Here is a 27720-nt window from a genome sequence, read left to right on the forward strand (position 1 = left end):
GCAGAGATGTATAAATGTAACTTAGAAACCTAGCAAAGATATACCAAAAAACAAACAACCCTCAAACCCTAGATCTCAGATCCATCATATGGTTGGAGCCATATTAGAAGAGCTTATAAAATATAGCATTAATGTCTGGGTTTTTTTTTATTATTTCTCAGATTTCTTTTTCAATACAATGGATTGGTTCTGGTTTCCCAGGTGTCCTGTGGAACATGAAATTCTCCTGCCTTGTGCTCAACCTCCAGTTAACACACACCTGCGCGCGCGAAAGGACTATATAGGTTCTTAATGTTTTGCTTTAATCTTTATTAAAAACCTAATTAAAATTTGTAACTAGTTCTCTCCTTGTCCTTCCTCCTCAACTTGTATTCAGGAAGGAACCTGTGGAGATCCTATTTAGAGGCATTGAAATACATTGGTAGCTGTCTTTGTTCCAGAGTTCTCCAAGAAACCTGGACCAATTGCAGGGGTGACTGCTTTGTCATGAGGATGTGCAGGTGCTGGTGAATTGAAAAGAAAAGTGATTACTGGCGAAAACAAAACATCTACATCCAAACTTGTGCACCTGCTAAATGTCTCCTGTGAGTAGCGTCAAATCTTACCAGAATCACAGAAATGCTGCAATCTCATATACAAAAGCTAAGCAAGTGCTTAAGTGCTCCACCAAATATGAATGGATTTAAGCTCATGCTTATCATTAAGTGTAAATTCTGTGGCTGAATTATGGCCAGGGATACCCGGCTTCCCAGATGAGGTCCTCAATATTTTGGAAAGGCAATCCCATGCTTTGGCACTTCACAGTTGTTTTTAACTGCTGGATGAACATGACAACGGATACCATGTATAGGACACAGTAAGGTTTAACTGAGCAACTTTTCTAAGTTCAGTTGGATGAAGTTAGGTTACAAAGGCCACAAACAGGTGTCCATTTCTAGAAAGGATATCAAGAGAGAGAGCAGTGGAGGTAGTCAGCCTCCCCTGTTTCTCGTACTTTCCCAAAACTGGGTGATCCTGGTCCAGGGAAGGTTTGGGGAGCAACAGCTAATCCAGTCCTCTCATTCCTGGAAATACTGTGTGATCCTGGTCTTGGGGAGCAGTGGCTAATCCAGTTTTCCCATTTTTAGGAAGAACAGTGTGGCAAGGAAAAACTCCCTGTGTTTCCCCGCACTGGGACCACCCAGATTTGGGAATGGGCACTCCCTTCCCCTCCTATAGACCTGTCTGGGTTGGGACTGGAGCAGCAGGGCCAAGTTCCTACCTGCTCCTGAGAGTGGAGACCAAGGAACAGCTGCTTCTCAGCTCCTAGTGGTCAGGAACTAAGCTAAATGAGCAACACAGCAAACCCCTTGTCCACTCCTCAGACCAGGGACCCAGATTAGGGAAGCAGGGACCAGCAGCTTGAGGAAGGTAGGTGGGCTTTTCCCTGTTGCTCCAGTCACCTTCTGGGCCAGCCCAGATTGGGGGTCTGGAGCAAAATGTGCAATGTCCCCTGACCCTTCTCTTGACTGGGCGGTACCTGGCTTGGGAAAGTGTGGGGAGCATTGCCCCACTTTTTTACTCACCTCCCAAACCAGAGCAGGAGGGGAGTATACAGATGTTTGCTTTTGTAAGAGGGTTTCTCTTGCAAGGGAGAATTTCTGGGTTTCCTCTGGGAGAAATTAAATGAATGCTTGAACACACATAGTTTCTACTGGGGGAGTGAGAAGATGTAATGTCTGTATGTGGCCAAAGTCTACTGCTTACATTGAGTTCTGAAGCAGTAAAGAATCTAGTTGTTGTTTTAAAGCCCATTTCACTTTTGGCAATGTGAGTACTTAACTTGGTTTTTCTTCCTATTCCCCCTCTTATAACATTAAGAAATGAACCTTTGTTCTATGTATAATTCTGCACAGTTGGAAGTGTTAGCATAAATTGATATCAGGCAGAGGAAATTGCCATGTTCTTTGTGAAAAATAACTCATTCTTCATCAGTTCCAATATAGCCTGGTTACCACCCTGTTCTACCAACTGAATACCTAAGATCTCCCTCACCCTCCATAAATAAAGTATCCCACATCCTTTCCATTCTAAAAAAACAAAACAAAACAAAACAAAACAAAACAAAAAAACCTGTGTTTTACAACCCATTGGCTTCTTAATCCTGGCAAAAAATCCCTTCTGGAGGAGATTGTCCAAAAAACTGATCCTCTCGCTTTGAGCTAGATTCCAATTAGTAAAAGGAACAGAGCTAGACCAATGCCAAGAGCATTATTGCATGGATAAATGTGCACACCAATTAACTCATTTAAGCACATACAATATAGCACATACAAAAATCACAATTTTCTTTTGCTGTAGGTGTATCCAAATGCAAATGAGCTGTGTGCAAGCAAATATATGTGCAGTATCTCAGAAATCTGGGCCTCACTAGTTAAGACCTCAAGTAGACATGAAAGTTACCTTCACACAGTAGCCTATTTAATAGCAGGTAAGTGTTATGTTATATAATAGCCTTCCTGGGGCAGAGACCTTGAGTGCAATTGTCATCACGTTGAAGTCTCTCTGCAAATATTCCTATTGATTTCAATAGGGTCAGCATTTCACCTTTTCTCTTTTCATTTGTCTCTCAAGTGCCATGTACTTTAGCAGTTCATTAAATGGTAAATGATTGTATCACTTGGTGAAGAAGACTTTCTGAATGGTCCTTTTAATTCTGTGGAAGCCGTTTAAAGGACTTTGACTCAAAAATATCTAGCAGAACTTTTCACATGCCAACTGGAGTATTCAGGGAAAGTGCATGGCTTCAAAATGATTAATGAAGAATCAACTTTCAGTGGTAGCTAAATTAATTTCTCTATCAAAGAAATTACATTTTGCTACTAGGTAAAAGTGGGTTGACCTTCCAATCACATTACGCATACTAAAAGAAGTAGCACCAACTGGTGTCTGCACAGTTCCTGTCTGCAAGATCCAGTAAAGGTATTACACTGTATTACACTCATGCCTGAAAGCTTGCAAAAAACTTTTTTCCAAGTACTCAATCGGTCTAATAAAAGATATCACATCTATCCAAAGAAGGCTGCCTGCCTATGTCCTTCGACCAAAACGGCTACAGCCAAAAACCTTACACTGTAAAGATATTACTCTGTGTGTGTGTGATGTAGCCAAGCATGTGTTGCTTCTCAGTCAAGTTGAATCCAGTTGATGACTGCCTTTCATTGCTCAAGTTACAAAAAGTAATCAGAATAAATGCCTATTTATTTAACCTATTTTTACTTTAAAAGCAATTTTAATCTGTAAACATTACTTTTTTGCTGAACTAAAGCTGTTTCTACCTCCCCAGATCTGTGCAGATCTTTAAAACGCTTTCAGTTTGGTTCTACAGTAACAGCATGTTTTATTTAATAAGGTGATGGAGGAAGATTAGTTTAGTTACCAGGATTCTGTATGTTGGAGCAAAATACATATAAGGAATTATTGCTGTTGTGGCTTTTCCCTACTTGGCAAAATAGAATAGTTTGAAGGTATGCATATACAGTGTAGGGCCCACCTAGACAGAGAGCTTTGAATGCAACTAGAAAAATATAAAGGCTCAGAGGGAGAAAGTGAGGATGATTTTGTGGTTCAAGCATTGGGATGACACTGGTTTCAATGCTGGCACCTGCCACAGACTTGGGGAGTGTTCAGTCTGGGCACAGACAGAAGTGCAGCTCCTCGTTGTAACTGAGAATGCTTTGCAGGAACGGTTCTGTGTTACAATGATCCCCTGGACCAGACAGGAGTTTAGCTGTTGGTTCCAGTGGGGAGGGGAGTCTAGCTGCTGGCTGTGAGCCTGCAGCCAGTTTCCCCTAGCCACAGCCCCTCCTTCCTGCCAGCCCCTGCTGTTTTCAGAATGGGAGCAGGGTGAAGGGAGGAGAGGGAGCTCATTCTAGGGCTTCCCGAGCTAGTGCTGGAGGGTGGAGTGGGTGAAGTGGAGCTCCCCTCCAATACACCTGCCCCACCCTCCAGCAGGGGCTGAAAAAACACCAGACACAACTCCCTCCTCTCCCTTTCCCACCTCCCATTCTTTAAACAGCTCAGAGCCTGGCAGGCAGGCAGACACAAGTTACAGAAGATGCTGTTTTGAAACATCTTCATCTGACCCCTCATGCAATGAGGGTTCAGATTTTCACCCGATCAGCCATTTTTAAGCTGCCTGCAGCTGTGTACTTGAGTTTGGCCATGGCTATAGATTGCTTTCTGTGGCTGGATTGGGTGAAAATTGTCATTTCTGTCTGCACCCTCTGTGGCTGAACATTATGGGTGTGGACAGACATGACTCTTGAACTGTTTCAAGAAAGTTGCTGATTGGGAACCAGTCCACAACTTTCCCAGGTCAGAGGTGTCGTCATGCACATTGCTAAGGGCTCCAAGTAGAATGCCTGTCTGCAGGCATTGCAGTGTTGCTGAACCAGGCTGTGGTAGTGGGTACTCAGCTCTATTGCAATGTTCTGCTCTCCCTTCTCACTAACATAGAGGTCAGTAAACCCATTCCTGCACATTACTGAAATCTGTGTGGTGGTACCTGGTTCCAAGTGCGTAGGTGTATGTCTAGACTGGGGGGCTGCTAGGACCCCCAGGAGCGGGGTGCTCTAGAACTGCCCCACCTTTCACCCAAGGCACTCAGCAATTGACTTCAGTTCCTGGAAACTGATTCAGGTTTGGCGCATCCAAGGCTAATTTGGGGCTGGAGCGGTGGCCAGCTTGTGGGGCAGATCGCTCTTGAAAAGTGGCAGAGAGCTGCCTTTAGACCCCATCCAGGGACACTGCAGTCAAATTCAGGCAATAGAGGTTGGGGTAGTGGAGTTCTGGCTGCATTCCAGAGCAGCCAGTTGGGGCTTGAGAGAGAGAGTTTGGGGGAGCGGGGTACATGATGAGCAATGCAGTCTGGGATGTCTGGTGGATCAACCAAACATTCGTCACAGAAAACTTGGTGCCCTCACATAGCACTGAACTGCCTCACAGTGAACTAGTCCAAAATAATTCTGGATTATCCAGGTATACTTTTTAAATGGTCCAGGAGATTAAGCGCTTGAAACTGGCTTGTATGTCTGGATGCTTGAGAAATTCTGGCAAAATCGAGACATTTTCACAAATTATGTTAATGTTGATGGAACTGTGTGCCCTGGCAGAGCTGGCTTCCAAGGATTTCCTTTGAGTGGTTCTATTCTGTTCCTCCTTAAGCTCTTAGGAAGGGAACTTACTGATGAGCCCTGGTGTAAGAATATAGATGGAATATTTTTTTCATCTTGTTGGTGTTACAGATATTTCACCTTTTTTCATTATAAGATGTATTCGCATATATTTCTTCTGTGTATAGGATATGCAACCTTGTAATGTGACTGTTTACAGTCTTGTCATTTTTAATATGGTAAAACATTTTATATGGTTTGGAGGAAACCACTTTCTGAAATCAAATTGCATTGTAGTTATGTTTACTAACATTTACAGAACAGATTGACCGCCTTGCCAGTGCTGAATAACATTTGTTTTGAAATTCAGCAGACAGATTGCCAAATTCCTCTGGGATTTCACAGGTTTAAAAAAAAAGGAGAGAGAGAAAGGGGGAAGCAACCCAGCAGTCGCCATTATTTCCTTCCTTTAAAAAAAACTATCAAATAGAATATTTTCAATTTGTAGGAAAGGAGATGGGACCAACTGACCTACTTTAAAAGCTAGGCAGGCAGGCAGTGAGTTCTAAGAAAACAGGAATGAAAGAAAAGTTAGTCAAAGTTTATTAACTTGAAAAATAACAACACTTACTCCCTGAGTACTTGGCCCTGTTTACTCTCAAAGTGGTCATATATAAGGCCAAGGTAGCTTTCAATCAGCAGTTTATGCAGCATGGCCAGTTTTCATTCATTCATGTGTGACCTTTTCTTACCCTGCAGGTACAATTGGTTTCTTAGTGACATATATTTTATTAACTTTTCCACACTGAGATTGCATAGAGGTAATGCTATTGTTGCTCCCCGTGTCACATCAGGTGACAGGCTATCCAGTTGCAATTTACAGAAATGGGTTTTTACCGATTTTCCAGGGAGGATGGGTCTCTTCTACAAGGTGCATCAGTGTCACTGATGGAGGTGGTCCCTCATGATTCACGAGTAATTTTCAGTCAGGTGGCCCCTTCAAGGCTATTTCCATTTTTATAGCTCCCACACACGATGCCCAACCTAATTTTACATTTCTATAGCTCTGCATTGCTTTGTGATCAAGGGACTTCGTTTCCCTAGCAGCCATTCTGTTTCATTTCTCTCCCTGTAAAATGTCCAACTTCTCTGCTGAGCATCCATGAAAACAGCACAGTAGTAGCCAGGAGCAGCTGTGGGAGAAATTGGCTAGTGGTGGTGCATATCCTGTATGGACAGTGCCAGGAAGGAGGGAGTTCTTATGTGATGATGCATAATGGGCCAATTCAGAGTTTAGTGGAAGAGCAACTAAGTAATCACTATTCCCTATATATTATTATTTAACAGGTAGAAAACACATGGAAGTCATGACTTTGGATCAGTCTCTGTGCTTAGATTCTGCAGATTTTGGTAATCCAAGCACCCTATTTGCTACTTTTTGTTAACACTGCAGATCCAGAAGACCTGTGGTAGAATTGAGTTGGATTCTCTTCTGGCTTGTGCATTAACAGATGAGATGCACACACCTGCCCCGGATAATTTCAAAAAACACTTGGAGGCCTATCTTGCTGGGATCATTTGATCCCCCAGCTGATTTACTGCCCCTTGGGCCAGGGGTTGGACCTGATGATCTTGCAAGGTCCCTTCCAGCTCTAATGTCTATGAAAGCTATGAGCTGGCTACATAGGAATACACAAGGGCAAAATTTGCCTTGCTAGGCTCCTAATGGTGATAATGAGGTGAAAGGACAAAGCTGGGTGGATTCATTGAGCTTGTGAAGCTGATAGGAAAAGTAAAAAACACAGCTTTTTAGCTTGTAAAATAAGCACATTTAATTTTTGAATTGCTGTAAACAGTAAACGCAGTGTCTCACTATAGCACTTCAGTCCTGCTATTAGGAAATGAAGTGTCACCAGTCATCATCCTCTCACCAATGAGTTCCTGCAACAGCATTTGTTATGGAAATAGTGGCTTACAGCCTCTATGGCCTATTCAGAGATCTCACAAAAATCTGTATGTATTAAAAGTCATGCGTTTTACAATTTATTGTGGTTCCTTCAGCCAGAGTGGTGAGGACAAGTTTTTAACCAAGAATGGCTGTAGGTACAAAGCCCAGATCCAGATCTAACTTTCAGGGACAGCTTTAGAGCTGGGGTCATGTCACTCCGTAATACACACTTTTACATTAACTTGCACAGTTACTTAGCCAGTTAAATAACAGCCAGGGAGCAGAACAGTTGGGACTCTGAGGGTATTGGAAAACAAATAAATTATGGCAAGTTGAAAGGGAACAGGGTCTTACCACATATCAGCTGCTCCATCATATTTGTGTATTTGGCCACACTTCATCGTCAGTAAGTGGAAGCTGAACTGTGATTACTTAAAATCATAGAATAGCCCTTTAATCATGGGGCTTAAAGGAGCCTCTGGAAGTCTTCTACTTCACACCCCCCTGCTCAAGGCAAAAGCATCCTTCCATCCAAGTGTTTGTTTCCCCTGCTCTTAAAAACTTCCTAGTATGGAGAGTCCACACTCTTGGTAGGTCATCTATTCCAGTGATTAATCACCCTCATAGCTAGAAACTTCTTCTTGCTATCCAGTCTAAATTTCTCTCATGACATTTTAAGACTGTTGCTCCTTGTCCTGTCCCCTGCAGCCACAGAAAATAGTATATCACTATCCTTTTCATAACTGTCCTTCATGTATTTGAAAACTCTTATCAGATCCCATCTCAGTCTTTTCTTCTCCAAACTAAATGATCCCAGCTTTTCCACTCTTTTCTGTCTTTGTCATATTTTCCAGCCTCTAACTGTGCCCCAAAACTGAACACAGTGCTCCAGGTGAGGTCTCTCTAGTGCTAAATAGAGTAGAATAATCACTTTTGACTTGCAGGTGACACTCAAATTAATATAACCCAACATGCTGTTGGCTTTTTTTTTGTGACAATCTGTTGATTCATATTCAGCTTGTGGTGTGCTGTAACCCCCAACTTACCCCTTTTCATTTAGGGCTAAGGTACTACAGGGGTAGAACACATGGAGTGCATGACACCTGGCAAGTCCCTGATCCCTTTTACTTCGCTGTAATTTGCTGGTTTGTCCATGCCCTACATAGGTATTTCATTTCTCTTTCCTAACCTGCCCTTTGCATGGCTTATTTGAAATGCCATCTCTTGATGCAGGCACTGCATATTATTAGTACAGTGCCTAGCACATTTTGGACATCACCGTAACACAAAATGATAGTAACAATTCTAATTATGAACAAGAGAGGTAAGTGTCAACAGACCAGATTAGTGATGCAGCAGACCAAATCGTCTAATTTCCCTGCTGGCTTGCTCTGAATATTGATGACAGTGATGACTACATGGACGCTGCAGCAGCTTAAGAAAGAGCCCTCTGCTCAGACAAGAAGTTGCCAGCAGAACTATTTGGGACATTTTCAAAGACACGGAAGAGAGATAATGATAGACACCTCCATCCAGGCTTATCAGGGTTCACAAGCAAGTCAACCGGATGTTAGAGTCACTGCTATCAAAGCCTGCTGACAAAGCCAAAAAAACCCAATTCTGGGCAGCTCACATCACCATGTGTTTATTGATCATTGACTCAGAATTAAAGCAGGTCCAAAGGGAATTGGAGGCTCCAAGATGACATCAGAGTTGCTTTGTCACAATCATCTCAGCAATACCTCCCAGAAAGGTTAGAGAGAGCAAGCAAGCATTAATTGACAAGGTGGATAGCATTGACAGAGCGTTCTGTAATTAACAACCTATCTAATATTCGTAGACATTAGGGCTGGAAGGGACCTCAGGAGATCATCGAGTCAAGCCCCCTGCCCAAAGGAGAAACCATACTTTGAAGGAAAACCATACTTTGTTCTATATAAGGCAACTTGATAGTTTTCTGTCTATCACTTCTATACATTAATATATTATGTGCATTTACTTGCAGTTTTGCTATGGTGGAGTTGATTTTCATCATGCTGTCCCGTGTTACAAAGCTTATTAATTTATTAATTCTGCAGGTTGCATATTTGTCGCTGTGTTGTACTGAACTTATATTATTGCTGGGCTGTTCATAAGAATCACTAATGCCTGGTGGGGAGATGGGCTGGATTACCTGCAATTGCAGTATACCACCACTATCAACCACAAAGAACAACTGTTGTGTTCCTGGTCCCAAACTTTAATTTTCCAAAAAGAAGGTGTAAAGAGTGTCTTCAGTTCACAGACAAAATCCACTTCTACTGTATCCATGGCATTAACATACTGACTTCACTAATACCTGTTCTTTTACTGCATCTATTCAGTCTATCATTGCAGCAGCCCCAGGCATCAACTTGAGAGGGGAGAGTAAAAAATAACAGCTGCTACTGCAGCTTTATAGCTGTGCTGGCTACTGGAAGTCACTGCTAACCCATGTGTTGCCGCTGCTTCAGGTGTCCAGCTGCCCTGTTATGCCTCTGTGTCATGGTGCAGCTACAGAAAAGGGAATGATAATTTTATTCATCCTCCACTTCCCAAATTCTAGAAAGTTGAAAATGATGTCAATAGGAAGCACTAATAAATGATTGACTCTCTCATTCCTCAAATAATGTTGCCATTGCTGACTAGTAATCATATTTTCTATTGGCATAACCCCTTCTAGCTGAGAGCACCTCAAAGTGTTTTATAAATAATAATAAACAAAGGCTTGTAGCAATCCTATGATGGGAGGGAGCATTATTTTGGGGAACTGAGGTGCACAGACATCTGCTCAAGGGTAAAAGATAGCACTTGATGACAGTGTCAGACACAGACCCCACCTGAATAAAATCCAGGCCTGAAATTCTAGTTGCACTGTATAAAGCAAAGAGATCAAGTGCTATAACATATCACATGAGATGGCCTGCAGAATAATTAGTGTGTGGGGGTCAGCACTACAGCTTAACTGATTGAGTGGGGAATCAGTCATATTTACCAGATGTCCCACTTCAGAGAGTACTGCCCTTGAATCTGTAGCCATACTTCTCTGTCTGCCAGTCTGTAATTTTTGAAAACACTACTTCAGCTCCTATTTTTTACTCAAATTCCCTATCATTTTCTTGCTGGTTATCAGGGATGGGTAGTTTTGCAAGAGTTAATTCAGTGTGACAGAAACTGGCGGTATACTGGCAAAATAATAGTAATGACAAACTTCAAAAGGTTCAGAGGTTCAGTCAGATGTATGAGCTTATCTGAACCTCTTTGGTGTGGAAATTGGGCTGGAGTCTCATAAAAACAAACTCGCTCATATGATATCTAGTGGATCATAGTTCCAGCTGTGTTTGAAATACCTAAAGAATAGCTTTCCCCTGTGATGTTTTAGTATTTCTTTTTCTTGTCCAGCGTGAAGCTAAGCAAATGCAGAATGAGGGCTCATTTAAACAAAAAGGGCCAGAGTGAAAGCTGATGTAAATAAAGATGCCTTTCACTTAGCTGGTGTAAAGCAGAGAAGGATCAGAACCTTAACAACAACAGAATTCCTCACTAATGTTTAAGTAATCTTCTTAATCCCATAAGAATTTTTTCTCTGCCACAGAGCATGTGACAGATGCAGAGAAGTTGATACTAGTGTTTGAACTGAGCAGGCTCAATCAAAAAGTTGTAAGAAGGCCAATGGGTTGTTTAACAATGCAGTGAGGCTCTGAGGATAAAAGTTATATGGTGTTCTGTGGACCAGACTTTGCACTGATTCCCGCCACTTGCAACTCCAGAGAAGTTGGCAGCATCGCTCAAATTGCACTCCAATGCAGAATTTGGCTCCTTATTTTTATATGGGGCTCCAAATTCCTGAAGCTCTGATTATTGCCCTTGATAGGAAAGTCACATGCTATGATTCAGTGGTTTTAGCTCTCCTCAAAAAGCTCATTAATCACTGGATGTGCATGCTTATAATTATTCCACTGGAAACCTCTATCCGTTTTTTTTTAATGTGAGCATGAATAGCAAAAGGTCTGTTGAGTCTTTTCATTATAAAAACCTGTTGTCAAGGACTGTAAACATTTGTTCTAATCTAAATAGTTGCATAAAAGGACTCGGCTAAGGGAGTTGTTTTTTTTAAAAACAAATGAGGAAAAAAAATCCATATGGCCATTTTAAGTTGTGTCCTTCACTGAAGGTAACATGAGACAGTTAACTGTGAAATCACAGGATAAAATGGGGCTAGAATGCCTCTGTCTTTTTTCCTGCTGGCAAAAGGACACTTACCCACATGGAAGAAGATGATCCATAGCATCCTTCCAGTAAGCTGTGATGTGGCAGCTAATTTTCCACTCTACTAAGGGAGGATCAGAGTTCTGCAGTTGTGGCTGCCAGGGCTAAGCAATGGTTTCTGATATGTTGATCCCCACCTAAAACATTACCCTACACTGCTTCCTCCTTCATCCTGTTTAGAGGTACACAGGCCTTCCATCATCTTGTATGGGAGCCTCCTTGCTGAGATTAACATTTTTAGGGATGCTTTAACCAGTTCCCTATCTTTTTTTTAAATCCCTCCTACTACAGTGCAGCATCCTTTTGTGGGATTTTTATGATTTATTTCCATAGGGTGTTGAACCTAATTATAGTGTAGTTGGTATTACTCAGTGTATTCATTAGAGTGACTTTTTAAACTGATTTCTGAGTAGACTTTAGGGCTAGATAAGTAATGGGGTCTTACCTTGTGTTGTTCTCTGAGGCAATTCCTCCTGGAAGCAATCTTTTGGGTTGGTGTTCCCAAACTTCCAGGTGGAATTCCCTTTTGGGAAAAAAAAATAACTGCATCCACCTCCAACTTTTCTCCACCCTCTTCCGATCTTACTACACCCATTGAGAAATACTTCTAGGATCTTCATGATACTGTATTTTCTCCCCTTTCCTTCCTACATTAACAATAACATTCCTAACAATGTTGACTTGTATCTCACTACCACCTGTTAGCAGAAACCAGAGTTAGCACCCTGTTGAGATAAAAGTTCATACTTCAAAGCTGTTGTTTCAGGCTCTCTGCAAACTTAGGTGAAGACCAGTGTGCTGGTTTCTGTGATTTCATGTTTTGAAGGTTCTTTGTGCAACTATAAAAGAAACTCTTAGGGTGTGTCTACACTTTCAGGCGTGTGTGCTTGCAGCAGCTCAAATAGGAGTGGCACAGATTTGTACCGGGAATTTTTTGCCTTAGTGCATGTGCCTGGGCATGCACTTTGGTGTGGGGAAGTTGTGCCACTTGGGGCAAAATGACTCTGCCCAGCTCCTCCTGGATCTGCAAACAGGGGGAGCTAGAGCTTGGGGCCAGCTGGCCCCAGCAGTATAAAAACCTGCCCTATGCTGGCCCCAGTGGTATAAATAGCTACAAGCAGCTCAGGGCTACTTGCTCTCAGGAGCTTCTGAGAGCACACTACCCCTTGTGCCAGCAGCCCTAACCTAGAGTTCCCTGCATCTTCTACTCACTGCAGCAGTCTGGCAGTAGGGGCTGCTGCCTGGATATGACCTGCTGCCACCTGCAATAGCATGTGGCCCCAAGGCTGTGTGCATGCCAGACCCAGATGGGAACCACAAAGCCTTAGCAGAGGCATCTGCACCTCTGGGCCAGCTGCCAGTGAGCTATGGCTGCACAGTTGGCCTTTGTGCAGCACTGCTGCCATGTGTGCTCCAGCCTTCCATCTGGGTAGCTATCACCCAGAAGATGTTCTCAGCATGATGGCCTGATTTGAACTGTCAATGTCCTCCTGGCCCCAAATGGCCAGGAGGTCAGCCACCTCATTTGCCCCCCAGCTTGGCCCCAGGTGCCAGCCCTGAGCAGGCTCCTCTGCCTGGGTCCTGCCACTTGCCTCACTAGCAGGAATCCTCATATTCTGTATTTAAAAACTGGAAATTCTCTGATAAAAAATCCCAAATATTCACTCTTTACAATACTCCAAAATATCCATATTCTTGCACAATTTTATATATATAGTAAGAGAGAGATGGATCAGTTGGGCAACGTTTTATTGATATATTTACAATTTCAAAATGATTTGGAAGCCTACCAGTGTCTCTATCATCATAATAAAATAAATTCTAAATATCTATATGCTTTGATGTTCACTTTTGGCTTTCTTATCATAGAAAAATTAGAGCTCCTCCAACCCCTTTGCTAACCAGGATGTGGGGACAGCTGCTCCTGCAGCCACAGCTCCTGCTAGCAAGCCTCATCCTATCTGGCAGCTGGATATGCTGGGTGTGTGACAGGGGATGTGAGGTTTGCAGGAAGGGGGGTGGGAAGAGGTGTTGGTGGGTGTGGGGAGATGTGGGTGGGGTGAGGGTGGGATGGGGTTTGCAGGAGGGGTGTGGGAGGTGTGTGTGAGTGTGGTGTGGGGTTTGCAGGAGGTCTGTGTGGGGAGAAAGTGCACAGTGGAACCTGACCTGGCCTGACCTGGCACAGCCCTCTAGTGCACCTTTGCACAGGACCAGGAGGCATGGCTCCAGGATGCATGGCTCCTGTGCAATGGCACATGCTGCGTGGGATGGGCTGGGTCATGTTGGGCCAGCTGGGCACATTTTCCATGAGGCTCGGGTGGTGATGCGCCATGGCCCATTGTAGGCACAGTGCTGTGACCGCGCAGTGCCACATGAACCTCATGGAGAATGTGCCCAGTGCAAACCAGCCTGGCCTGCACAGCTACTACACGCCTTTGCAAAGGAGCCATGCATCCCAGAGCCACGCTTCTTGGTCCTGTGCAAAGGTGCATTAGCAGGCCATTTTGGGCTGGGTCAGGTTGGGTCCCACTGTGTGCTTTTGCCCCACATGGCCCATCTGACTGCTAGTGCCAGGTGTGTGTGGTGTAGGGGGATGTGCTTTTTGTGGGTGGATTTGTGGAGGGGCTTGAGCAAGGGCCACCACATGCCTGCCCCCCCCCCACCTGACGCCCAAGTTGCCGGCACAGTGGGCACAGCAGTGGCATGGCTCTGCGTGATGCGGGCTCCGTGCTGAACAGACCTGACCCGGCCTGGCCTGGCCTGTTAGCACACATCTTTCCTGGTCCTGTCCAAAGTATTGCACTAGCAGGCCGCACTGGCCCAGGTCAGGTCTGTTCAGCATGTAGAGCCCACACTGGGCAGAGCTGCACCGCTGTGGGCTGTGCCTGCAGCTGGGCCATGGTTCCATTGGCTGCTGCTGCCAGCACCACGGGGGATGGGTGGGAGGGCCAGTATGTGGCAGCCCCCGCTCAGTCGTCTCCACAAACCTCCCCAAAAACTCCAACCCCAACGTCCCCAACTTACCTGGGATAGTGCCTGGGTTCCATTCGCACCATAGCCTTGCCCCAGTCTTCGCTTGCTCCCGCATGCTAAGGGTGCATGCCCCTTTTGCTGGGGTAGCAGAAGCACCATAGAGACTCTCTAGCCAGAAACCAGAGCATCTCTCTGAAGAACTGGCTTCTGGGTTACCTCAGAGCATGATCTGGGACCATACCTTGCCCTGCTTTTTCCCCTCGTGTTCTTTTGGATTTCCAGGTATCAAATTTTGAGCCCACACTGCAAATATGCAGCACAGGGAACATTTTTTCGTTCACAGTGTGCCTCTTGTGGTGTCTCAAACTGATTTGAGATGCTGCAGGAGGCATGTGCACGCTTGTCTGGATGCGCCTTTAGGGGGGAAAAAAGATTTAATACTCTGGGTTAATTGCTAAAGGTCTGTCCTTACTGTTCTGTACTTTGGGAAATGCTAACTGAAGGTTCTGAAAGTCTGTGAGAGGTTTAGAGAGCAATGTCATGTTTGACAAGTTAATACGGAGGTAATTAAATTGCTATTTTGATTTTGTTTTCTATTTGTTTTCCTTCAGTACTGGGTAAGGGATTTATAAGGGCAGATAAAGAGGGGGGGGCAGAGCAGCATCCTGCCCCCCCTCCCTTTCAATTGACTATGCTGGGGAAGCATCTGCTGGGGACTTTTTTTTAAGTCTCCAAAGCAAGTAAGAATCTGATTGGGGAATGAAAGGCTCCTCCCTCTCTCTCTACCGGTAGGAGTGTCTGGAGATCCCTGGAATTCAGATTCTATCACTAAGAAGGATCTGCCACAAGTTTCTGATGCAAAAATAAACCCTCTTCCCTTCCCCTCCATGCTCAATGGCACCTCTTCTCCCTTCCCTTGGCTCTGTCTGGGAGGTGGAGGTGAAGGAACTCAAGAACTGCTCCTCCCCACTCCTGCCAACCTCTTTAGGGCACCAGGATCATCCAGGGACACTAGCAGCAGCAGGTAGATCCCCTGTGTTCCCTTCCAGCCCAGGGTCAGGAATGGGGAAGGGACTCTACCTTTTGCCCCTGCTGCTGTCTCTAGCCAAGTCTGTTTCCACCTTTAGCCTAGCAGGGACAGCAGTGGGTGGGGGAGGGGAGATGCCTCTGAGGGCACCATCTCCCACAACAGAGGGGAAGGGGGTGGAAAGATTCTTATTTGCTTGAAGGACTTTAAAAAAAGTCTCCCACTGCTGCTCCAGCAGCACGATATGCCCACTCTCATGTATTGGGGGTAGGGAGGCTGGGAGCCAGGATGTAGCCACCTCTGCAGCACTGGTCACTGCTCCTGTGCCGTTCTTTCTGAGACCTGGGATCCACCCATGGGATCTCATTTTGTGTGACCTGGAGTTTATGTAACTACCAAACTACTTGTCCTTTTATTGATGGTATTTCTACTCATACAGGGTCTCCTGCATTCTCTTCTGCTGAGAAACATTCTCATTAGATTCCATGCACTTTTGAATGTGCAGTCCTCTTTCCTCTCGATTCTGTTCTAATCTGTCTCCTTAGCAATACTCAAAATAAAGTTGGACTGTTGTATTGCAAAGAGAATCCAGAATTGTCCTAACTCTTTATGGGAAAAATATTGGAAGGGACACTGATGCTTATGCTTTAAGATTTAACCCTGCCTCTACCTCTTAAAGACCAGAATTTGGTCTAACATGCCTGCTGCACCAGGTATGTCCCCTTACACCATCCTCTGAGGCATCTGTTACCAGTCACATTTGTAGACAGAATAGTTGGACACCAGGTATGGTTTGTGTAGAAGTTTCAAGATTGCTGGTGACTGAGCAGCCACTACTTCCCTGCACTTTGGGTTGTTTCCCTTAATGCTCACCTGTCATGCCTTGATGTTTGAGAAAGCAAAAAGAGAGGAAAAAAAAGAGGTCAAATCTTCCAGTTATCCTTCATGTTAGGGACAGAAGTGTGGGTTTTCTTCATAGGTCTCCACCTCCCTTCCATTCTGCCCTTACCAGGCCTATGCAAACACAGATCCATGGTCTTCTTTGGCCTCACTCTTACAATGAGTGTGATATTGTGACTGGTTGTTGGTAAGTTACTCTAGTCTCTTGCTTGCAAGGAACAACCGCTATTGACTCATTCTCTATGGGTTCACCCACTTACTCTTTACTTTATTAACCAGAAAGTTTGCTGCCACTGGGTCTTTCCACAATTGGCCCTGATTCTCCCCTTTGCATCCTGTAAGGGGTTCAATTAATTTGTTTTCCCTCACTCGTTAACAAATTCAGCCATCCTCAACTCTGGGCTTTTTCCAGATCAGTTAGTTAGTAAGCATTATACATTAATTAATTCCTATTTACAGTCAATCCACTATCAGACACAATATCTATTAGCAAGCAGTGTACATTAATTAATTCATATTTACAATCCATCCCCTCTGAGATGTAGCATCATTATTTATATTTCTCAGTGCCTTGTCAATCAGTCTTCTTACATTTCCTCAACTCAGTCATTGATCAGTTAATACATCCATTGGCCTATTAATTAATCAGTTCCTAAATATTTCATCCCTGAACTGGCTCATCTATAAACCAGTTTTTCACCTGTCATTATGATTAATTCTTCTACATCTTACTCATGGATTCAATCTGATCTGACTCATTCTCTCACATAACTTTATTGGAGGTGAGTCCACTCCCTTCTGGGCACCCAAGTCTATTGACCCAATTCAACATTCCTAGGGAGGATGCTGGGATTTAATGGACTCATCCATGCCAATAGCTCCCTTGCCTCTGCTCTGGGTCTGGGTCTGGCTGGACAGCTCAGTTCTTGTCAGGTCCATGCCTCCATACAGCATGCACAAGCTCTGGCAGGCGAGACAGGGGAAGTGGGGGACATTCACCTGCTCCCTTCTCTGGCAGGGGAGGGACTCCCCAGCTCCCTCAGAGTAGCACAGTCCCAGCCACGGGCCCTACTGCACATGTGCAGAGTTTAAAAGGGCCCACCAATGGCAGAAGCTGCAGTTTGGACCCAACTCCAGCTTGAGATGCACAGGCAGAAGCCTGTTGAGCCCAAGGACCCTCAAAAAGACTTCAGCAGACCCTGACCCTGACCCTGACCCCCAGCACAGGCAGGAGGTAGGTGGGGCCCGTGATGGATGGGTGTTAGTTCAGCTGTGGGGCAGCTGAGAAAAGCCAAGGAGGGTCATGCCCCAACCCAGCTCCTACTTGGCTCAGCCCCCCAGGATGCTGTGCAACCAAAGCCTTGTGAACAGAACATGAAAACAAGCATGCTCTAGGCTCAGCATGCGAGTTATCATAGGAGTTTGTGCAAGAGGGTAAGCAAGAAGGGGACAAGGCTGTAGGCAGTGAGCCTGAAGGTAACAGTCGGCACAGCAGTAGCCCAGACTGCTACCTGTGCAGTGGGGGGCAGGATGCATCACACCACAATTTCTCCCCTGAGGCTGGATCCTTCCCCTCTGGTACCTCTACCCAGATGGAACCCATGGTTCTGGCCTCCATTCAGAGGGAGCCCCTGGCTCTCAGCTGTGGGGGGCTGCCTGGCATGACTCCAGGCACATGGGATCAGGAGCACTGCCATCTCCCCTTGTGAGGTTTGCTCCATATTAGAATCTCTGGAATGCCAGATAGTGGAGCTCCAGACCACAGTGCAGAGGCTGCGTGGCATCAGGGATGGCAAACAGGAGATTGACTCCTGCTGCCAGGCCCTTCACCACAAGAAAGAAGAGGAAAGACCTAGGTCACCTCCCAGGACAAGGGAGGACAAGAGGAAATCCCATACTGTCCAGCCAAGCTGTTGGACAAAGGTTATCACCAGCCCCAAGACTCGCTGCACCAGGGTCACCACCCCCCTAGATCTCTGCAACAGGTACAAACCCCTCACATCACCAGTAGATCCTGCAAAGCTGCCAACTCTTGCAAGTGAGAAAGAAATGTGACCATCCCTAAGATGAAATACAGAGTTGATGTTGTGGGAGACTCCCTTCTGAGGGGTACAGAGGGAGCAATCTGCTGCCCCAATTCCGTAGCTCAGGAGGTCAGTTGCCTCCCAGGGGCCCATATCCGGGATGTAGGTGCAAGGATCCCAAAACTTATCTGGCCTTTCGACCACTACCCCATGTTCCTTATTCATGTGGGCCCAAATGACACATCTCAGAGCAATCCCAGCCATGTCATGAATGACTACGGGGTTATGGGAGTGGGGCTTAGAGGGTTGGGGGCACAGGTGTTTTTTTCCTCAGTCCTTCCAGTTATGTGTCGTGGGCTGAGAAGTGAGAGATGAACTGAGGTAGTGAACAGAAGACTGCAGCGTTGGTGCCATTATGAAGGCACTTCGGAGAGAGAGGCAGTGGTCTGTTGGGAAGAATTAGCCTCTGTTTTACTCCACTGGGGAAGAAGCTCTGCTCAGCCAGAGTAGCTGACCTGCTTGACTGGGCTTTAAACTAAACTTGCCAGGGGGTGGGTGGACAACCACCAGAGCTAGCTCACTGAGCATCAACTGCAAAATCAGAAGGTTAGGATTCTTAAGGGAAGACACTCCTACTCCAGCCCAAGAACAGAGCAACTCCACAAGTGTAAGGAAGTCTAGGGCCTCCAACAGTATACTTATTTGCCTGTAAACTAATGCCAGGAGTTTGGGGAATAAACAGGAGAAACTGGTCCTTCTGCTAAATAAAAATAACTATGATTTCACAGGGATAACAGAGACCTGGTGGGACTCCTATGACTGGACTATGGGTATAAATGGCTATACCCTGTACAGGAGCGATTGTGCTGAAAAAAGGGGCAGGGATGTAGCTCAAGGAGGACAACTGGGGACCCTCTGGGTTAGAATATGAGGGGAACTTGGTGAGGGAGATACAATGGTAGGAGTCTACTACAGACCTTCAAATCAGGAACTAGAGCTGATTTTAATCATTCCGTTAATCAAGGAATTGGCCAAGGCTGCACGCTCTCATTACATGGTTGTCATGGGAGACTTCAACTATGCAGACTGCTCATGGGAAGAGCATTCAGCCAAATCCAATTGGTCTCAAAGCTTCCTCACATGCTTGGATGAGCTCTACCTGTCTCAAGAAGTTTATGGGCCAACAAGAGGTAAGGCGCCGCTGGACCTGGTACTGACCAATGGGAATGATCTAATCAGTGACCTAAGAATTGAAGGGAAGCTGGGTGGCAGTGACCACAAGTTGATCACTTTCACTATCCATTGCAAAGCTGGCAAGTCAGTCAGCAGTGCAGTATTCCTTGACTTTAGGAAAGCCAACTTTCATAAGCTCAGGAGGCTTGTTGTCATGGCCCTGAGAGGCCATGATTTGACAGGGAGGGGAGTTCATGACAAGTGGTTGCTCCTTAAGCAATCCTAGAAGCATAAGGGAAGTCCATCCCAAGCCATAGGAAAGGTGGTAAAAGGGCATAGCAACCCCCTTGGTTCAACAGGGAACTCATGGACCTCCTACATCTAAAAAGAGGCTTCTAAAGGATGGAAGACAGGAAACACACCTAAGGAGAAATATTGTGGACTGGTCCATACCTGTAGGGAGTGAACTAGAAAGCCAAGGCTGAAATTGAATTCAAACTGGCCACACAAATCAAGGACAATAAAAAGTCCTTCTTGAGATACATGGGGAGTTGGAAGAAAAACAAGGGCAACATTGGACCCCTACTAAATCAATTGGGACAGCTGATAACTGACACCCAGGAAAAAGCCAATCTGCTTAATGATTATTTTGTGTCAGCTTTTCACCAACCCAAAGGGACCACCCTGCCTAACATGATGTGGTATGACCAGGACGAGGGTGAATCTATGTCCACCATTGTCCTAGATCTTGTGAAGAAGCACCTTGGGAGGCTGGACTCCCATAAATCAGCTGATCCGGATAGACTGCACCCAAGAGTGCTAAAGGAACTGGCAGACATCATAGTGCAGCCACTGGCAAGGAAGGATATTTCACAACTGGTGGAGCTTGGACAAAGTACCTGAAGATTGGAAGAAGGCCAATGTGGTGCCTATCTTCAAGAAAGGGAGGAAAGAAGTTCTGGGAAACTACAGGCCAATCAGTTTGACCTGGACAAAAGAGAAGAGGTTGATATATTTTTGGACTTTTAAAAAGTCTTTGACCTGCTGTCCCATGGTCTCTTCATGGAAAAGTTGGGAAAGTGTGGCCTCAACTACATTACAGTCCAGTCGCCGGGGAACTGTCTCTGAGGCTGGATCCAGACAGTAGTATTTGATGGAACTGAATCAACATGGCACTCAGTGACCAGTGGTGTCCCCCAAGGCTCCATACTCAGACCTGTACTCTTTAATGTCTTTATAAATGATCTGGACTCTGGTGTTAGAAGAGGACTGGTCAAGTTCGCTGACAACACCAAGCTTTGGGAAAGAGCATCCACACTTGAGGATAGGCTGGTGATCCACACTGACCTCAATTGGCTTGCAAGGTGGGTGGATGAAAACCTGACGGCATTCAATATAGAGGAAAAAAGCCCCCATCACAGGTATAGGCTTGGCAGTGCTACACTCACTGGCACCACAACTGAAAGAGACTTTTGGGGATCATGATCCACCACAAGATGAACATGAGCCACCAGTGTGATACTGCAGCTGGCAAAGCAAACAAAACTCTGAATTGCATTTACCTATGCATTGAAGCAAGACCCAGGATGTCATCCTCCCACTGTACTCGGACTTGGTGAGGCCGCAGCTGGAGTACTGCATGCAATTCTGGGCTCTACAATTCAGGAAGGATGTGGAGAAGCTTGAAAGAGTTCAGAGGAGAGCCACGTGCATGATCAAAGGGCAAGAAAACAGGCCTTATGAAGAGAGGCTGCGAACCATGGGACTCTTCTGCCTGGAGAAGCACAGGCTATGGGGTGACTTGGTGGCAGCCAAGCATCTACTCTGGACACTTTCAAGAAACATTTGGATGTTTATCTTACAGGGATCCTTTGAGCCTAGCTGACTTTTTGCCCTTCAGGCAGGGGGCTAGACCCAATGATCTTATGAGGTCCCTTCCAGCCCTAATTTCTATTAAATCTATGAATCCTATATGGATATATAGCTTATACATGGGCAGCAAAGTATCCTATTGATTTTGGTCATTTTTCCCTATGTATTAAAAAATGACTATCATATTATGGTCATCTTATAATGCCAGGCAATCTGCTATAGCATAATTAAAAGCCTCATAAAATGCCATGTAAAGCTCACTCTGAATTATAATTTGGGGGAAGCTGAGTAGGCCAATAGTGTTTTAAAAGTAGGTTATGTTCCCAAAATCTATGCACTGTAGTGAGTCTTCAGCTCAAGAAAGGATGCTTTTCTGAAGGATGTGTTTTAAGCCCACAAATGGTTAGGCTCAATCCACAGGTACTTGAATATAATTTAATGGCCTGTCATATACATGAGGTCAAATTCGATGATTAAACAGTCTCTTTAAAACTGCATGAATCATTGAAATTCATATATAATGCTTTTCCTGTTCCTGGTTTAGTAAGATAAATAACAACACTAATATAACCCTTCTCCCAAACTTTGGCTTGTTACTAAGATTTCTACCTTTATTTTCAGTGTGGACTCTTCTTAAGTGACACCTGCTATGGTGAGTCATCTGAAATCAGTCAGCTTTTCATAGCAATGTTCCAACACTGGTCCTAGTGTGACTCAGCAGTTGATTACCTAGCCAGGATATAAAATTCTGTTTAAGTTTTGAGATACTGTTTTAAATTGAATTATAAGTATCATCTGCTGCAAATCAGTTGCTGCATTTGTATTTGCCTGAAGTCAAGTTTTGGCCTGGGGTTCTAGTTTGGGGAAAAATTTTTTAGGTGGTTCATTGTCTCCAAGCTTGCAAGTCTTTAGGAGGTAACACAGCAGTGCCAGCTGCTTCCCTGCAAATGTGGAAGTAGCATTCAACAGAGGAGACAATGAACAGACACCTGGGTCCTACCTAGACAGAGTGAACTGAAAACAATATTTTAAATCTTCAAGTCACCATGTTTTCATGCACTTATAGAAAAAGTAGTGGCAAATACTGCCTTCCTAGTATAAGTATAAAATGATTTGATTGAAAACTTATTTTATGATGCAAGTTAGGAGGGCGTGAAGAGAATCAGTCAGTAGGAAATCTCAAGCCTTCGAAACCGCACTTTCCAATAGGTATGTTGTGTGGTAACGGTATGAACGAGGGCTGTGTGAGGCTTTGGTAGCTGATTCAACTTGGAATAGATTCAGCGTGATTTGAGGACCAAATCTGAATTGAATCAAAAGACCAATTAAAAGCTCTGAATCAATCTGAAGCATCCAAATTGATTTAGGAAAGCTTCAGAAGAGATTCGGCCACTTCAGAGATTCAGCCATAGACTAAACAGCTGACACAGCTGGTAAGTCTGTTGGGTTTGGGGAAGTGGGTAGGGAGGGACTGGGGCTGGGGCTGGGACAGGCTGCCCAGCCGGGACAGCAGAGTGTGTTACTCAGGGAGCTGTGAGGGGGTAGTGGGGGGGACCATAGGATGCAGATACAGTAGCGCTGGGAGCAGGGGCTCTGCCCTGCTGTTGCTTGCCCTGCTGTTGCCTGCAGCATGGCTCAGCAGCATGCCATGTGCTGTCTGGGAGCTTGGATGGCTCCATGTGTCAGCTGGGGCCCAGCACCACTCAGCATACTGATCCCAGACCCCAGACAGCACACAGTGCCCTGCTGAGCCACACTGCACTCCTGCAATGCAATAGCTGCTGTAAAAGGTGCGAGGCAGGGGTGGGGCAATCCCTCCTGTCGCCCCACCTCCCTGCGCTCTGTGTGTGTGGGGGGGAAGGCGGGAGGGGGATCTGCCATGAATGCCCAGAGGACCAGATTGCCATTGCTGCAGCTGGTGGGTGTGGGGCTTTATTTTTTTAAAGCTCAACAAGTAGTCATAAATGCCTCTATGTCTAGTTGGCATGAAGTGGGGCTCCCCAGGGGACCATCTTGGGTCCAGTACTTTTCCACATCTTAATGAGTTGAATGAAGGGACTGAGTGCACACTTAGCAAATTTGTGGATGACACTAAGTTGGATGGAGTTGTAGAGTCTGTGCTGGGAGGCTGTGCTGAGACATGGGAAAAGGGCTCATGGGTCAAGTTTAGGGTTAGGCTGGAGGTGGGGGGCAGCTTGGTGCAGCTGGGGTTGTTGGGTTGTGAGTTGAGTAGGCAGCTTCTCTGTCAGGAAGAAATGTGCATGTTGTCCAGAAAACATAATGTCTTGGGTTAGTAACCCTGACCAGTTGGATATTGCTAGTTTACTTGCACACTGCTGCGTAAGAGTTTACTCTTACTGGTGCATAAAATTTAAGCAAGAGTGCTGTATGGTTATTTGTTGTAGTGTTATCTTGTGGCAGCTGCATCTATGTATCAACAAGTGCAGAGGGCAGGAAGACTAGCCTACCATAGATGCAAAGAAATGTGAAGTTTAGATATTTTCAGTCAAACTCCAGCATTGTTATATTGGAGGTATATATGAGGGGTGCATATATAGGGATTGTTATTGAGTTTAGGTTTTCAAAAACACAGCGTACCATTAAAAGTCAGTAGATTTGGGCACCTACCTCATTTTTGAGTCTTGATAGTCACAGTAATAGTTAATTCATTTCACTAAAAACTCAAATTCCCTGCCTTTTTCAGAGAGAGCTACATGTTCAGTGGAGAATGTTGTTAGAATCAGCAATATCTTGTAAACTAGTAAAAATGTAAGAATTTATTTAACATTTGCTCCTGGTGAGTAGCCAAAGCTGAAGGTCTTTGACTTTATTACACAATCTCAATGGATATTTTTTTTAATCTTTTGGGCAGTATTTAACACAGCTCTTTCTCCAAAACTTTAGTTTTCATTCCTCTATTTTTTTCATACAGGCTACTGTAAATCTTCCTTGAAAAGGATCTCAGAAATATGATGGGTGCTGCATCAAGCATTTCCGTTTTGAAAGCATAGTGTAGCTGAGCATGATGTAAAATAAGCCGCTACTTGTTTTTGTTAAGTTGCCTTTTTTTGTTTGTTTGCTTGGTTTTTTACTTTCCCCAAGCAATAGGTCAGAATTATAAATGGTCACATGATAGCATTTCATCTAGGCAAAGAAACCAGAAGTGTCTCATGTAAATTGCTATCCCAGTGGGATAATATTACCTTAAAAGTATGGGGGACTTGAATATATTCTCTGAGATTGTATTTTGGACTTGCTCCCATTTTCCATTCCTTTGTTTTGAATTCAGATAGGTCATGTGAATGTTGCCTCTGCTCACAAAAGCTGTCTGAATTTAAAATGAAGCTTTTGAAAATTAAAAAGGCAAAGTCAAGAGGATGGTGACTGTGGGTAAGAGATTCCATTTAGAAAATTGGGAGTGAGTTGTTTAAAGTGATATAATTACAAAACAAAACAAAATAAAAAACCTACTGCACCTGCACAAAGTAAGATTTCTAAGACTTCACTTTCTATTGTCTAACTGCTATCTTTTTTGTCAAATTTTAGCTTTCTGTTGTTACGTGCTTTCATGTTAAAACTGTAAATTAAGCTCAAAATGTAAAAGGTTTTTATAAAAGGGGGATTTTTTTCTTTAAATCTCCCTGTTCTAAAAAATTGGCTGTTCTATGCTTGATCAAGCTTTCAGAAAACAAAATGAAATCCAATCTCAAGCAGAAACCTAGCCTCAAAAGTTTTAGCTCCAAATTTGGAAATTTAAAAGCAAAAACAAACAAGCTATGTGCATGGGATTGCTTAGGCAACCATAACTGTAGATGACACTTGGTTTCAGCTGTCATATGGGTATTTATAGCCGTGGATTTATGAAAAAGCTGGTGAGTTGATACAACTATACACTGAAATACTATAGCACAGACACTGTTTAGAGAAATGGCAATTCAAAATTTTTCCACATCATTCAACCAATATCCTTAGGGTTTGGACACATGTTTATACTGGTGTCTTTGCCCCAATTAAGCAAGAAGCAGATATATAACATGCAAGCCAATACAGATATAACTTACTTGAAGCTATTGTAGAAATGCCCTAGGGAAAGACAGTGTTAATTCTGATATCTGAAGCTGTCCTGGGTAACTGCCTACTACAGGTGAACAGGCAAGTGCCTGTTTCCTGCCACCTAGTGACAAGCTACTGCAATAGTACCTATTGCAGGCCCTCACTCAAGTGCAACCTGTAGAGTTCTCATCAAACAAACAACAGATATATAGCATTTCACACACACACATTTCCTCTTTAGTCTTTGGTTGCTACCATAAGTCTATGAACATAAGCCTGTTGTAATTCATAAATGTGTGCAAAAGAGAAGTGGATATTTATAGAGACACATTCTTTTGTGGTCATCAGAATATCCAGGTCTGGTCATTGATATGGTTGTCCAAAAAATGTCACCTATACAAAGGTTGGCATTCTTTTCCTGGATGCCTAGCTTTGTGTGCACGGATAATCATGCATGAGTGTGGATGTGCCCAGACTGGACATATGCACTTTCAATAAAACAATAGAGAAAAAGCATGCTCCTATCTTCTCCCCAGCACATAGTATGCTGGAGGCTAGAGTTCATGGTTCCCCCCACCCAGACCCAGTTTGAATATAGGTGTCCCCAGCTTTCCAGTCCAGTGCTCTTAAATATCAAAGCCCAGGTCAACTGTGATCCAAGACCTTCTCTCGTGCTTCTTTTTGAAGATGGCCTCTTTGGCAGCCACGAGGGGGGGGAGGTATGTAGGACATATGTGGGGCTGAGAGGAGGAGAGCAACCCAGGTGTGTGGCTTGGGGAGGTGACAACTGGCCTGGAGGGGGCCTTGTGTTCTAGCTGGAGCCCTTACTCCCAGTGAGGAATTAGAATCATAGAAAATTAGGGTTGGAAGGGACCTCAGGAGGTCATCTAGTCCAAATCCCTGCTCAAAGCAGAACCCTCCCCAACTAAATAATCCCAGCCAAGGCTTTGTCTAGCTGTGTCTTAAAAATCTTCAAGGATGGAGACTCCACAACCTCTCTGGGTAGCCTGTTCCAGTGCTTTACTACTTCCCCACATGAGAAATTGCCTTAGATATTAGTAAGGTCTCAGATTGGCCAGGCAAGACTTGCCCTTGGTGAATCCATGCTGATGGTTCCTAATCACCTTGTTCTCTTCCAAGTGCTTAGAAATGAATTTTTTGGGAGTGTCTACATGAGATGCTATGTCACCACAGTATCGGTGGGCACTAATCATGACACCACTGCTACTGTGCAGTAGCAACAAGTTTTTGTGCAGTAGCTGGCTGCTACTGCACAGTACAGTTGAAAATAACCTGTGCAGCATTGGAATTGCACAGTTCTGGTGGGTACTGTGCAGTCATTTAGTACTTAGTGCTAAAGCAAGTACTAAATGACTGCACAGTACCAACTGCACAGTGAGGGTCACGTGTAGACATGCCCCTTGCGGCACTGCTTCATGATCATTCCAGGGGCTGACATGAGGCTAAGCCAGGGGTGGGCAATTATTTTGGGTGGAGGGCTACTTAGTGAGTTTAGACAAGCTGTCAAGGGCCGCATGGGTAGCCCTGCCCATTAACAGGTGCCCTGCTCCCTGGTCACCATCCTGTAACTGGAAGTCCCACCCCCTAACTCCTGACCTTTGCCACCAGAAGTCCTTTCCCTCACCCCAGAAGTAAGGGGTTTTGCCTCCTCAGAACAAGAAAAATAGCAAATTATATTCTAAAAGAAAACATCTACAACATTCATTAATTTGATTTCAAAAAGTATTTCTGTCCTGATTTATATGTGTTTGTGTAGTGTACATGGAGGTGATTGCACAATAGCTTAAAATGAAGTCTTACTCCTGTATGTTGGGGGTGTGGGTATAGATTTGTGGACTGTGGATGTGTGGGTATGTGGAGTGTGGAGGAGGACATGGGTATGTCTGTGGGGGTGTGGGGAGAGGGAGCCTGTGACTGTGTGTGTAGATATGTGGGGTGTGGGTGAGTATGGGATTTGTGGGGGGCACTGTGGTGTATGAGAGGGTATGGGTGTGGGGGTCTGCATATATGGCAGTGCAAGGGGGGGTGAGTGCATATGTTTGCTGGGGTGTGCATGTGAGACTTACCCTGTGAACACACACACCCTCTGCCCCTGCCTACATGCATCCTCTCTGCCCCTGCCTACACACACAAATACCTTCTGCCCCACCTACATGCGTGCACGTGCACACACACACAGATGCACATACACACACACACACTCTCTGCTCCTGCCTACATATACACCCTTCCTGCTCCTGGTCCTGGGGTACTGGCATGGCCTGTGCTCCCCAGTCCAGCAATGCAGTC

This window comes from Crocodylus siamensis, chromosome 5, assembly GCF_052110815.1.
Source record: "Crocodylus siamensis isolate JL-2025a chromosome 5, ASM5211081v1, whole genome shotgun sequence".
Taxonomy (NCBI): Eukaryota; Metazoa; Chordata; order Crocodylia; family Crocodylidae; genus Crocodylus; species Crocodylus siamensis.